This window comes from Phacochoerus africanus, chromosome 4 (genome assembly GCF_016906955.1).
Source record: "Phacochoerus africanus isolate WHEZ1 chromosome 4, ROS_Pafr_v1, whole genome shotgun sequence".
Classification (NCBI taxonomy): domain Eukaryota; kingdom Metazoa; phylum Chordata; class Mammalia; order Artiodactyla; family Suidae; genus Phacochoerus; species Phacochoerus africanus.
In genome coordinates this window covers 126,682,894-126,696,039 of record NC_062547.1, presented here as the reverse complement: position 1 = coordinate 126,696,039, position 13,146 = coordinate 126,682,894, and positions in this window count along the sequence as shown.

The following is a 13,146-nucleotide window of genomic DNA, read 5'->3' as shown; positions in this document are numbered from 1 at the left end:
TCCGACTAGGAACCATGAGGTTGTGGGTTCGATCCCTGCCCTTGCTCAGTGGGTTAACGATCCGGCGTTGCCGTGAGCTGTGGTGTAGGTTGCAGACTCGGCTCGGATCCCCCGTTGCTGTGGCTCTGGCGTAGGCTGGTGGCTACAGCTCCGATTTGACCCCTAGCCTGGGAACCTCCATATGCCGCGGGAGCGGCCCAAGAAATAGCAACAACAACAACAACAAAAAGACAAAAGACAAAAAAAAAAAAAGTTCTAGAAATGGATGGTAGTGATGATTGCACAAAAAGGCAAATGTACTTAGTGCCTCTGAACCACACAGCCAACAATGGCTAAAAGGGTAAATACTATGTTATGTACTTTTAATCACAACTAAAAAAAAAAAAAAAGATTACTTTAAATAAACGCATTTTGGTAACAAAAGGAATCTGAGAATCCCTCCCCAGGTTTGAAGTCTGAGGTTGTTGTCCATAAGGGTTAAATCAGGTTTCTTTCAGAGGCTGAGGGGCAGTGTCAGCTCAAGCAGACAGGTAGGGAGAGAAGGCAGGAGGCAGCTTGAGGGTGTTTGGAGAGAGGCTGGAGTTTGGAAAAGTCTAAAGACATTGGTCTTCGTAAGCTTCACTTCCTGCTTCTTTAGATATTCTTGTCTTTTTCAGGGACATGGCCTCCATCTGGTCTGAGTCACTAGCACTTCTTGAAATGTTGCTTTGAAGAGCTTGTTGATGTGCAAGAAAACCTCAGCCTCTTCTTATCTCCTTTGTTTTTAATGAAAGAGGCCCTGGGACTGACCAGAAGACCATAAAGCCAGGAAGACTCAAAGTCATAGTCAAAGCTCAGGCCTGCGGAGTTTGAGCACTTTCAAAACTTGGCCCAAAGGAAAAGGTCTCGAAGGAAATGCTGCAGAATGAAAGTTGCAGGAGTCCGGGTACCTGAGAAATGAGCAGGGATGGACTCTAACCCCTTTGAGACTGGAGTCAAGGATGCAGGTCTTGCCTCTTAGTTGCCTGGCCCATGTTCGCCAAGGCACAGCCCACGGAAGAGTAAGCCACCAGGCTAGGGATGTGAGAAGAACTTGGCCCAGGGAGGCATTTTAAATGGAAAGCAAGCTAGAAAGTGGGAGGGAGACCAGGGTGCTGGCAGGAAGCCCTTATGTGTGGGGAATGGCCTTTTACAAGAAAATGAACCAAACCTATTTGCAATTCTTCAAATCTCACTTTGTGAGACTCAGGGAACCTCTACCCTGAATCCAGTTTATTTGCTCCATCCGAGGGATTAGTGGCCTTTTGTTATTTGTCCCAAAGAGATGTATTAAAGTGTCCCCCAGTGAGTAGCAAGGGGAAATACTAAATATATTTGTCCGTGGACAATGTCAACTTGTTTTAGAAAGTAAACTATTTCTAAACCTGAAAACAGAATTCATCCAGCTGTGGATGTTGGCCTATTGCCATACAGATTCATCTAAGAATAATCTCTCCACGAGCAGTTACTTTGGGGTCTTTTTTATGTGGGCGCTGCCCTCGCATTTGAGACTCAGCGGGTTGGTGTGAAGAGGCTTTTTCAGACTCAGAGCCAGGGAACTCTTCACATCGGAGGGGTCCATTGAGGGGTGGGCAGTGTGTGTTGTGTGTTGGGGGGGAAGATGGGGGAGTTGCAAACGAAGCCTCCCTAGTGTGAAGAAGGGATTTCTTTTTCCCAGAGTCATGTACTAAACTTGCTGGGAGAAGCAGCTGAGCCAAGAAATAGTGATTCACTTCCCAAGCCTAAGGAAAGATGATGTTTAGACACTGCTGAGTCAATCGAACTCCGCCCATAAAAGGGATTGCAGGACTAGTGGGATCTCCAGGCTCTGAGACAGATGAGCATGACTAAGAATGGCTTTCAAGGAACTTCATGGGATTGTCTTCACTCTTTCAAAGTTTAAGTTGATGTTCAAGTTCTCTTTGTACTGGCCGTGGGCTATTTCTATTATGAAAGGTCCAGAATAAATCTTTGTGAATGGCTCAAAGATGGAAACATTAGACCTTTAAGAAAATAAAATTTAAAAGCTGGTATTGAATAATCTAGATATATGCACTGCAAATGACTGGATCTGTGATAGCTACCGGAATTCTGTTAAGTGGTCTGCAGCAGTTTAAAATCACAGCCCTCAACTTCTTTGACATTCCTTGCACGGAGAAGTGGGGAAGTCAGTATAGTTCCCCTTGAATCTGGACAGATATGGAAAAGCTTCACCCAATGCAACAGGCTAGAAGTAATGCTATGTGACTTTCTGGGCTGGTCCTCTTGGAATGCTCAGTCTGGGGCATGCAAGTTACCATGCAACACATCAGACTCCCCTAAGACTACCGTGCTCAGGAGGCCATATCCAGGTATTCTTGTCTAAGACCCAGTTGAGCTCCCAGCTTACGGCCAGTACCAACTGCCAGCCACACTGGAGAGCCATCTCAGAGGTGCAGCCCAGGAGAGTTTTCAGATGATCCAGCCCCATCCAATTGTTGGCTGCAAGTGCTTGAGAGATTTCAAATGAGAACCACCCAGCTGAGCTCTTTCTGAACGCCATATCCACCAAATTGTGAACAAAATAAAAAGGTTGTTTTAAGTCACTTAATTCTGAGGTAACTAGATATACAGCAATAGTAGCCTGAATAAACCCCTTGATAGTTGTAGTGGTTTCAGAGGGATCGGCGAGGAGGTAAGTTTGTTTACATATACATGTCACAAATCTGCACTGTATGGTTGAGTATGGTTTTTACAAAAATCCCATTCTTTCCTCAGTAACTATTACATTCTTAAAAGTTATGCATGTACTATTAGGATTACATGCAGTCAGTCTGTCATGGCTAACTTTCAATTAACAGGTTATAGTTCTTTGTTATATTTGCCCGTTACTATTTATAACAGTTAAATTTGTAGTTTTCATTCTTGTTATACATACATTTTTATTTGCCAGGTGCAAATATTTACAAAGTACAGTGCTAGATACTGTTTTAAGTAGGTACATTTAATCTTCAGAATGATCCCATATGGTAGGTATTATCTTTATCCCCATTTTGGAGATAAGAAAATTGAGTTACAGAGAGGTTACAGACATAGCTCGTGGTCACATAATTTTTAAGTGTTGGTTTTGAAACAGGACCCTAGGCAACCTAGTTTGAGTTTACAATCTTTGACCCTCTTCTGCCTCTCAACTATGCACCGTTTCAATCCCAATTCTCTGTCTCTGTCTCTGTCTCTGCCTCTCTCTCTCTCTCTCTCTCTCTCTCTCACACACACACACACACATGAATTCCAAAATGATGCACTGATGTACAAAGGAGGTAATAAAAATAGGAGTTCCCATTATGGCTCAGCAGGTTAAGAACCACTATCCATGAGGATGTGGGTTCAATCCTTGGCCTCACTCAGTGGGTTAAGGATCAGCATGGCTGTGGCTATGATATAGGTCAGCAGCTGAAGCTCTGATTCAACCCCTAGCCTAGGAATTCCCATATGCCACAGTTGTGGCCCTAAAAAAAAAAGCAAAAAAAAAGTAATAAAATCATATATCTCAGGACAATGCCATAAATGCAAAAGATCACCAGAACTCAAGTGCAAATATAAAGAGTGATCTCTATAGGCTGGGATGAGCGAATCTGAGCATGTGATATCTAAAAAACAAATTTTTAAGATTGTCTCTCTGTTTACTCCAGTGTGTTATCTGTTAAAAGACTTTGTCCTATAAGATCATGAAACAGCTCGTGCCTTTCCTTTCCTTTTTGGGTTTTTGTTTTGTTTTGTTTTTTGGCTGCCCTCACAGCATAAAAAAGTTCCCAGGCCAGGGATCAAACCCTTGCCACAGCAGTGACCCAAACTGCTGCAGTGACAATGCCAGATCCTGAATCAATAGGCCTCCAGAGAACTCCCCCTTCTTCTTATTTTTAAACAGAGCACAACAACCTTCCTGATAAACCAGTTTTTTTAGAACAAGCTTAAAATAACTTTCCAGCAAGAAATTGACAAATTATGCTGCCAGGGCATAAGAGAGTTCAAAAGTACAGAGGCATCCTTTAAAGTAACGTTTGCTACAGCAGAAGAGGTCGCACTATTGTCAATAAGTTTGAAAAGCCAGCTAAATATTTACTGATTGATACCATGTTTGGCAAGAAAGCAGAACAAGCTATTTGAGAAGCTCCCTTGTCAACTGGCACTGGGCACCACTTCATAGCAATGACATAAAGAGGAGCAATTTCCATCGTGGAGAACATGGGTTCCAGAACCAGAATGCCTAAATCCCCATCCCAACTCTGCCACTTGTCAACCTTGTGACCTTAGGCAAGGCCCTTACCCTCCTCATGCCTCAGTTTCCTCATGGGCAAAATATGGGCAATAACAGCACTGCCTCAGAGATGCTACAAGGATGAAGTAAGTCAATAATGGAAAATACTTAGGACATTGTCCGGCACGGAGTACCTGCTGCAGCCTATGTGTATATGATGACTTTTGTTCTAATTAATACTGAAAGTTAATACCACAGGAATTCCCATCGTGGCACAGCGGAAACGAATCCAACCGCAAACATGAGGTTGCAGGTTCGATCCCTGGCCTCGCTCAGTGGGCTAAGGATCCAGAGTTGCCCTGAGCTGTGGTGTAGGTCACAGATGTGGCTTAGATCTGGCATTGCTGTGGCTGTGGTGTAGGCCGGCAGCTGTAGCTCTGATTAGACCCCTAGCCTGGGAATCTCCATATGCCTTGAGAGTGGCCCTTAAAAAAAAAAAAAAATGCTACAGAAGAAGAGACTTTGGGCATTACCTTAATAATTAATGTATGAGCTATGATTTAAATAGAAAACGTGAGTCATTGATTATTGATTCAGTACTTAGCATGTGCGCACTAAGACTAAAAGAATACAATAATTGTCAATTATTACATAAGTGTCTATCTACGGCCAGCTTTAATCACCAAGAACAGTGGGTGGCCAAAAATCTGCCTCCAAATCTTAATTAAATGTTGGAGGAAATAATGAAAATTGTAAGTATCATCAACTCACAGCCACTGCACGTCTTTTTGATGTGCTATATGAAAAAGCAGCAGTGGACACAAGCACTTGGATTCTTTACACTGAGCTCTATTGGTTATTGTATTGGTTATCTGTTGCCACAGTTATTCTATGTAACAAAGAATCACCAGATCTTTGAGGCATGCAACAGTGTATGTACTGCTCATGTAGTTAGAATCATTGGGGAATTAGCTTGGCGGTGTTACTGAGTTTGGCTGGGTTCATACACATCTAGGGGTTGGCTGGCTCTCAGCTGGGGCTACTGAGGCAACGGGGCTCAGTTCCAAGCGTCTGGCATCCTCCCGCAGGCTTCTCCAGCCATGTTCTCATGGTAACGAGGAGATACAGGCACGCAAGCAGAAACACACAAAACCTCTTGAGGGCTAGGCTCAGAGCTGGCTACAGTCACTTCTACACATGCTATTGACCAACAAGATAAAAGTCAGCTCCTGTGGGAGGTGGAGAAATAGACTCCATCTCTTTCCTGACCCAAAGTACAAGTTCAACATGGCAAAGGGAACGAATCCACAGAAGATGCAAAAGGAAAGACCACTTCAATGACTCAAAATGTTTTCCTTCAAGGCTTATTTTCCAAGGGAGGTATTTTTAAATTTACCTAAAACTGGTGGCTGTGTCCAATTTTAGGTAAATTTAAAACCGCTACCAACTGCTCACAATGTGCTTGGCAGTTTGAGAACACGCTGATTTTACCATCAGCCCTAAGATATAATTTTTAAGTTAAAATTGTGCTTTCTTTTGAGACCAAATGTATCTTAAGAGCTTTTCGCTGCTTGACTATTTTTTATTATTCCCTGGACAAAAATCAATGATTTTGGACACTGTTTAAAACCATAAACAAATACTCCAACAGAAGTGGAGGAAATACTTTCCACCACCATATGCAACCAGGGTGATTAAAAAACCATTTCCTTTTTAACTCTCAGGTTGAAATGTCAAATTTCCACTTTTGAAACAGTGTATGTTCTTCAGGTTAGTTTCTGAAACACAGATGAGAGTAATTTTCAGTGATAAAATTCTCCTTAGTTCCCGGGCTTGTGGCTAACCTGAATGTCAGCGACTCTGAATAAGTCATCAAACACCTGCTGCCATTGCCAATAATGTAATTGGGAATTAAGAGTTTCTAAATTAAAAGAAAGGAAAAGAAAAGAAGCTGCTGAGACGTGGAAAGAGGCCTGTAGCTTCAGCTCTCCCTCATGGAGGCAGATGCCCAGAGACTTTTCAGGAAAATAATCTGGGGAAAGACTAAAGATGCCATCGTTCCTATTGTTTACATGAAAAAATTATAATTTATTTTTAAATGTTTTCTTTATTATTTAAAAACTTATGACAACTCATTTTATTTTATTTTAATGTATATGGCCAAATCTGTGGAGTATAGAAGTTCCCAGGCCAGGGGTCCAATAGGAGCTGGCTGTGAGTTTCCTTCCTTTCTTTCTTTCTTTCTTTCTTTTCTTTCTTAGCTCCCTTTTCTTTCTTTCTTAGCTCCCTTTTCTTTTTCTTTCTTTCTTTCTTTCTTTCTTTCTTTCTTTCTTTCTTAGCTCCCTTTTCTTTCTTTCTTACCTCCCTTTTCTTTCTTTCTTTCTTTCTTAGCTCCCTTTTCTTTCTTTCTTAGCTCCCTTTTCTTTTTCTTTCTTTCTTTCTCTTTCTTCCTTCCTCCCTCCCTCCCTCCCTCTCTCTCTCTTTCTTTCTTTCTTTCTTTCTTTCTTTCTTTTTTTATTTATTTGTCTTTTTGCCATTTCCAGGGCCGCTCCTGCAGCATATGGAGGTTCCCAGGATAGGGGTCTAATTGAGCTGTAGCCACTGGCCTACACCAGAGCCACAGCAACTCGGGATCCAAGCCACATCTGCAACCTACACCATAGCTCATGGCAAAGCTGGATCCTTAACCTATTGAGCAAGGCCGGGGATCAAACCTGCAACCTCATGGTTCCTAGTCAGATTTGTTAACCACTGAGCTACAACATGAACTCCTGTGAGCTCCCTTTTTAAAAGGTAGAAAGTAACCTCTCTGACTTGCTGATTTTGCCTGGCTTGCTCTCTGTGTCTGCCTCATACTGTGCAGTAAACAGGGAGAGAAGCTACTGGTGTCAGATGCAGCACCCAGGCCTCTTGTCACTCGAGAAGGAGCCAATCCACCCTGCCTGTTCTTCCTCATTACTTAGAATCTTCATGCAGAGAATGAAGACATACCCATCTCTTGATTCACCACTATATCAATTATTTTCATTTCCACCCAAATTTCCCAAGCTATAACAGAGTACTGGAGGGTACCATCTGAAAGGCAAGATCTTAGAGTCAGGGGTTCTCAAGAGCTCCAGGGCCCCTCCTAAAACTCAGTGTAAAGCTGCATGTGTTTGGAAATTTTTCTGTGGAACAGTCACCTTCTCAAAGAAGTCCATCCCCCTAAAATGTAAAAATATCCATGGGTTGAATCAATGCTATCAAGTGAACCATCAGCTGTTTATTGACCTTTGGAAAGTTCTTTAGCTTTATGCGCAAAACTCTTATCCACCCAGGGGATGAAAGTAATGATAAAATGTCAAATTAAAAAATCCTGTGATTCAAGGGAACTGTGTCTAGTCACTTGTGATGAAACATGATGGATGATAATGTGAGAAAAAGAATATATATATATATATATATATATATATATATATATATATATAAGTATGACTGGGTCACTGCTGTACAGCAGACAGGGACAGAACATTGTAAAGCAACTATAACAGAAAAAATTAAAGTCTTACAAAAAAATCCTGTGATTCAAATATAACACAAACATCCTAGGGAAGCCTTCAACATAGGTGGTGAATCCTCCAAAAGAGGTAGGTGTTTAGCAGGGAAGACAAATACTTGTCTCTATTCATTTTGACTCACGCCTCAGAAATCAACTCTGTGGACTTGCCTGAACTCCTCCAGAGAGAATTAATGACTCCCTCAGATCTGTCCCCACTGGTTCTTGTACAGCCTCCTGCCCTCCTCTATATTTTAGTTGACTACTGGTCTTTCTTGTTCTTCTGAATTTTATTACCGTTTCCTAATGATTTTTGTATTGGGCAAAATGGAATCTTAGCACACACATTTTTAAAAATATTTAAGTGGGAGTTCCCATTGTAGCTCAGCAGAAATGAATCTGACTAGTATCCATGAGGACACAGGTTCAATCCCTGGCTTCGCTCAGTGAGTTAAGGACCTGGTGTTGCTGTGAGCTGTGGTGTACATTGCAGATGCGGCTCGGATCTGGCATTGCTGTGACTGTGGCATGGGCCAGAGGCTACAGCTCTGATTCAACTCTAGCCAGGGACCCTCCATATGCCGCAGGTGCAGCCCTAAAAAGACAACAACAACAACAAAATTTAAGCGGATGTAGGAATAAATGAATGAATGATAAACACAAGTTGTCTAAGGACTAGAAGTCTCATTAAACCTGCTTAGAACTGTCCCAACCAGGAGGCTGAAAACTACAACCACCTCTCTGGCTGGCCCTCCCCTCCCCCCACCAAGAACAGAGCTGACAGCCTGAACAGAGAAACAAATCATGCAGCAAACAGTCCCAAGTGCATCCCTAGAACACCCTCTCCTTAAAAGAAGCTCCAGTAGGAGTCTCAGGTGCCCCATGGCTGCTGAGCACTACTATTTTGAAAGCAGATCCTCATTTTGACTTTTTTCCAGAAAGATTTGCATGTCCTTCCTGGATGATAGGATAGCCATTTGGTGTGAGAGAAGAAGAGGGATAAAGTTCAACACCTTTTTCCAGGTTGGGGTTTACTGCTGAAACTGGCTACTCTGGGGTCAGCAACCTGGCCAGACAGCTGCCTAGAGGCAGGATCATTTCCACATTGATTATTCTGGAATGAACCTCATGCTGCTGGAAAGGACAAGCAAGCGAAAAACGGAGTTTAAACTCCCAAGCTGTAAAATTGCATCTTCCCGTTGCTTAGACGAAAAACACCTTGAAGTCATCCTTGACCCCTCTCTTTCTCTAACATCCCACATCCAACCCATTAGAAAATCCTGCCAATCGTCAAACTCTGCCCAGAATGTAATCATTTCCTGCCACCTTGACTGATGCCACCCCTCCCCCACAGGAGAAGACACTATCAGTCATCCCCATCTGTGCTGAGATACCCTCCCAACCATCTCCCATCTTCAGCCCACATTCCCCTATGATCTGTTCTCATCAAAGCAGCCAGAAGGACCCTTTTCTTTTGTTTTTCTTTCTTTTTTTTTTTTTTTGTCTTTTTGCTATTTCTTGGGCCGCTTCTTGGGCCGCTCCCACGGCCTATGGAGGTTCCCAGGCTAGGGGTCTAATTGAGCTGTAGCCACCAGCCTACGCCAGAGCCACAGCAACGCGGGGTCCGAGCCGCGTCTGCAACCTGAACCACAGCTCACGGCAACGCCGGATCATTAACCCACTGAGCAAGGGCAGGGACCGAACCCGCAACCTCATGGTTCCTAGTCGGATTTGTTAACCACTGCGCCACGACAGGAACTCCCAGAAGGGCCCTTTTCAATCAGCTCATGCCCCATCTCTGCTCAAAGCTGCTTCTTCCCACCTCACTCAGGAAAGAGCCAAGTTCTCCCAATGGCCTCCCAGGCTCTAAATGGGCCACCCCAATTTACCCTCTCCAGCCTCACCTCTCACAATCTCTCCCTCTCCATCCACTCCAGCCTCAGTGTCCTTGCTCTTCCTTGAAGTTCATATATTTTTCTCAGACTCAAGTGGACTTGGATTTTCTAACAGAGTAAGAGATAAATCACACAGCTGCCTTTGGCTTTCTGACTAAGAGTTCCATGGCCCTGGACACTGAGAAGGGTCACAGACACAGGTTAACCTCAGAATAAGAGATTCCTGCTCTTCCTGAAGTCTTCTGGAGGCCAGAGACCAAGTATCAAGTCTGCTCCACCAAAGAATGGTGGCTAGGTCTCTGAGCATGAGTTTCCTCGAGAGGTAACCCACTTTGGCTTAGCACACAAGCATGAGAGCACAGGAGTGAGGAAAAGAACAGTCTGGAATATACCTGATAAACCACAGGCATAAATTTTCCCAACTTTGCTGATCACTAATTCTTCAAGCTTTCTCATTCCATTTTCTATTTAATGCTTTCTCCAAAGAGTCTGTGGACTACCTAGTCCCTAAGCTGCATGCTAGACTTGAAAAGTTTGCACTTGGGAAAATGACCAATGTGAGGCTAGAAAGAACCCAAGGGCAGATCAAGTCATCGTAAGACTATTTCGTTAATCACATATATTTACATTTCTTGACCAATTTTCTCTAAAAGTATGCCTGTTCTTCATTTAAACACAACCTAATCCTGGTAGATTCTATCATAAAAATACAGCTGCATGCATGATCTCACTGGTTCTTTGTAGTTTTTTAAGATGTGAATTTAGAAAATTAAAAATAATACATAAGCAAATTATTTACCAATCTAATGGGAGGATAATTGTTCTTGTCACATCGGTGGTCTTTGCAGCAAGGGATCCTTACCACCCACAGTGAACTTCTCCTTATTCTCTTGACTGACTGGTTGAAACTTTCCAGACCTCAAAAGGCAAGAACTGAAATTAAGCCTGAACCCTAGCCATTTTGTTTGTGGGGAAATTGGAGAAAGACATATTTCTATTTCAATGGGGAATATTTCCAGTACACTTTTTAAGTTAGCATATTATGGAAATGCATACGGTTCTCTGAGTATCACACTTCGGTTAACGAACTATAAGCTGGATGCCCTAACCTTGATAAAACACAATTAATTAAGGGACATCAGGTTTCCAAAATAATTTTGCTGATCTGAGCTAAAGTTTTCTTCAATATCTGAGTCACCAACTTAGCATTTGCATTTGTCCCCGGGGAGGCCTCTTTCATAGACTGCCTAGAACTTCCCCAAAGAGAAAATTTTCCCAGTTTTGGCTATTTCATTCTCTCCAAGTTGGTAGAAGTTTGAGTATGTATACTAACTTGCCTGGAAAAGTGAGTCTCGGAGTTCCCATTTTGGCACAGTGGTTAACACATCCGACTAGGAACCATGAGGTTGGGGGTTCGAGCCCTCACCTTGCTCAGTGGGTTAAGGATCTGGCGTTGCCCTGAGCTGTGGTGTGGGTCGCAGATGCGGCTCGGATCCCGCATTGCTGTGGCTCTGGTGTAGGCTGGCGGCTACAGCTCCAATTCGACTCCTAGCCTGGGAACCTCCATATGCTGCGGGAGTGGTTTGAGAAAAGGCAAAAAGACCAAAAAAAAAAAAAAAAGTTGAGTCTCCCACAGTTGATTTTTAGCATTGGACAATGCTTCAATGGGGACAAACAGGAACAGGGAGTTAGTGGATATGTGGTCTTAAATGACCTCTCCCTCCCACACGTGATGATCACCTGCTGTGGCTATAGGACTTTTTTTTTTTTTTTTGCTTTTTGCTTTTTAGGGCTGCATTTGCAATATATGGAGGTTCCCAGGCTGGGGTCCAATTGGAACTACACCTGCTGGCCTACGCCACAGCCACAGCCATGCAGGATCTCAGCTGTGTCTGTGACCTACACCACAGCTCACAGCAACACCGGATCCTTAGCAACACCGGATCCTTAACCCACTGAGCGAGGCCAGGGATCCAACCCGCAACCTCATGGTTCCTAGTCAGACTCATTTCTGCTGCACCATGACGGGAACTCCCTATAGGATTTTTTTAAAACATGAACAAGTTCTGCTCTAGAAAACGATCTCCAAGTTGTTGAAGTTGATAGCAAGGTTGTTTTTAATAGGGAGTGATGTGTCAAGTTTTAGGGGAGAGGGGCAGCATCAGGGCTGTTCTGCAAGACAAGAAACAGGAAATACTAACTGGAGTCCACCCAGCTTGACTGAAAAACACCTTCATCGTTTTGACCACCATTGTGCCTGTTAGAACCCATATTTGGAAAAATGTAACATGCACTGTAGTTTTAGGACCATGGTAAAGAACTGCCCTGTAATTAAATCAGCTCATGAAGAAGTTTTGTAAACTTCCTTTTTGAACACCTCTTACAAAGAGTCTCATCTAGATTGTCTAAGAACTTGAACTAGTTTCTTGAGTACCTCGTGCATATAACTACATTATTACTGTGCCTTTGACAAACCAAACCTATAATGACTCCAGTCTTTCTACTTCAGTGCTTAAACCAACAGCCTAACCACAGAAGCTCATATTCTTAATGGACACAACTCCATAATTACTCCATTGATGCTTGAAAGGTAACTCACTTAGCATTCAGTCAGAACAAAGAAAGAAAACTAGATTTCACTTAGCCTCGTTCAGGATGTGTTTTCACTTGTCAATAGTGTTCAAGCCTAGTTCTTTTTTGGCCAGTGTCCAACATAACCTGCTTTCCTGACTGTTACCATGGGTCCTAATGGGTATCACACAGTTGAAAGGGTTTTTTCTTTTAATGTGCAATTTTAGTTGCATGCTTAGAAAAACAAAACAATACCTCCCAGCAGCGGGATATTTGAAAATCCTGCTGTCCAGAAGCTTAGCCTTAGCGATAACAAAATCAGCAACTATAGTAGTATGTATTTTGAGACTATTGTAGCATTGTTTCTGCAAACACATTTCATAAATAAATCATACTCGGTTTTATTTTAAAAAGCTCTTGCTCTTAAAAAGAGATTGAATAGAGAAATATTTTCCCTTTTAAAAAATGACAGTCATGTGGTTTTAGAGGAGGAAATATGTAAAGCTGTTAAACTAAGATTAAATACACAGGAGAAAAGGATAATGATAGCATCTTTGTTAGGAGGATTAAATTAGATAATCCATATGAAGCAGTTAGAACAGTGCCTGACAGTGATTACACATTATCAACTGCTATCATTATTATCCCCATCAACATGTGAGGGGAAAAGTTCAGATTTTATTTTTCCATTAACATGTATTCAGCAGATTCTTTTGCAATTCGAACAACAATGGTAGCACCTCAATGTACAGGGCAGACAATTCAAAAGTTTTGTCTTTGCCCCATTTTTTTTAATCTTTTTTTATCACTTTTCATATTGATTTGATGAAACATCTGACATCCATTGCTTAAAAGAATAAACTAAGTACATGTCTTAAATGTTACACACA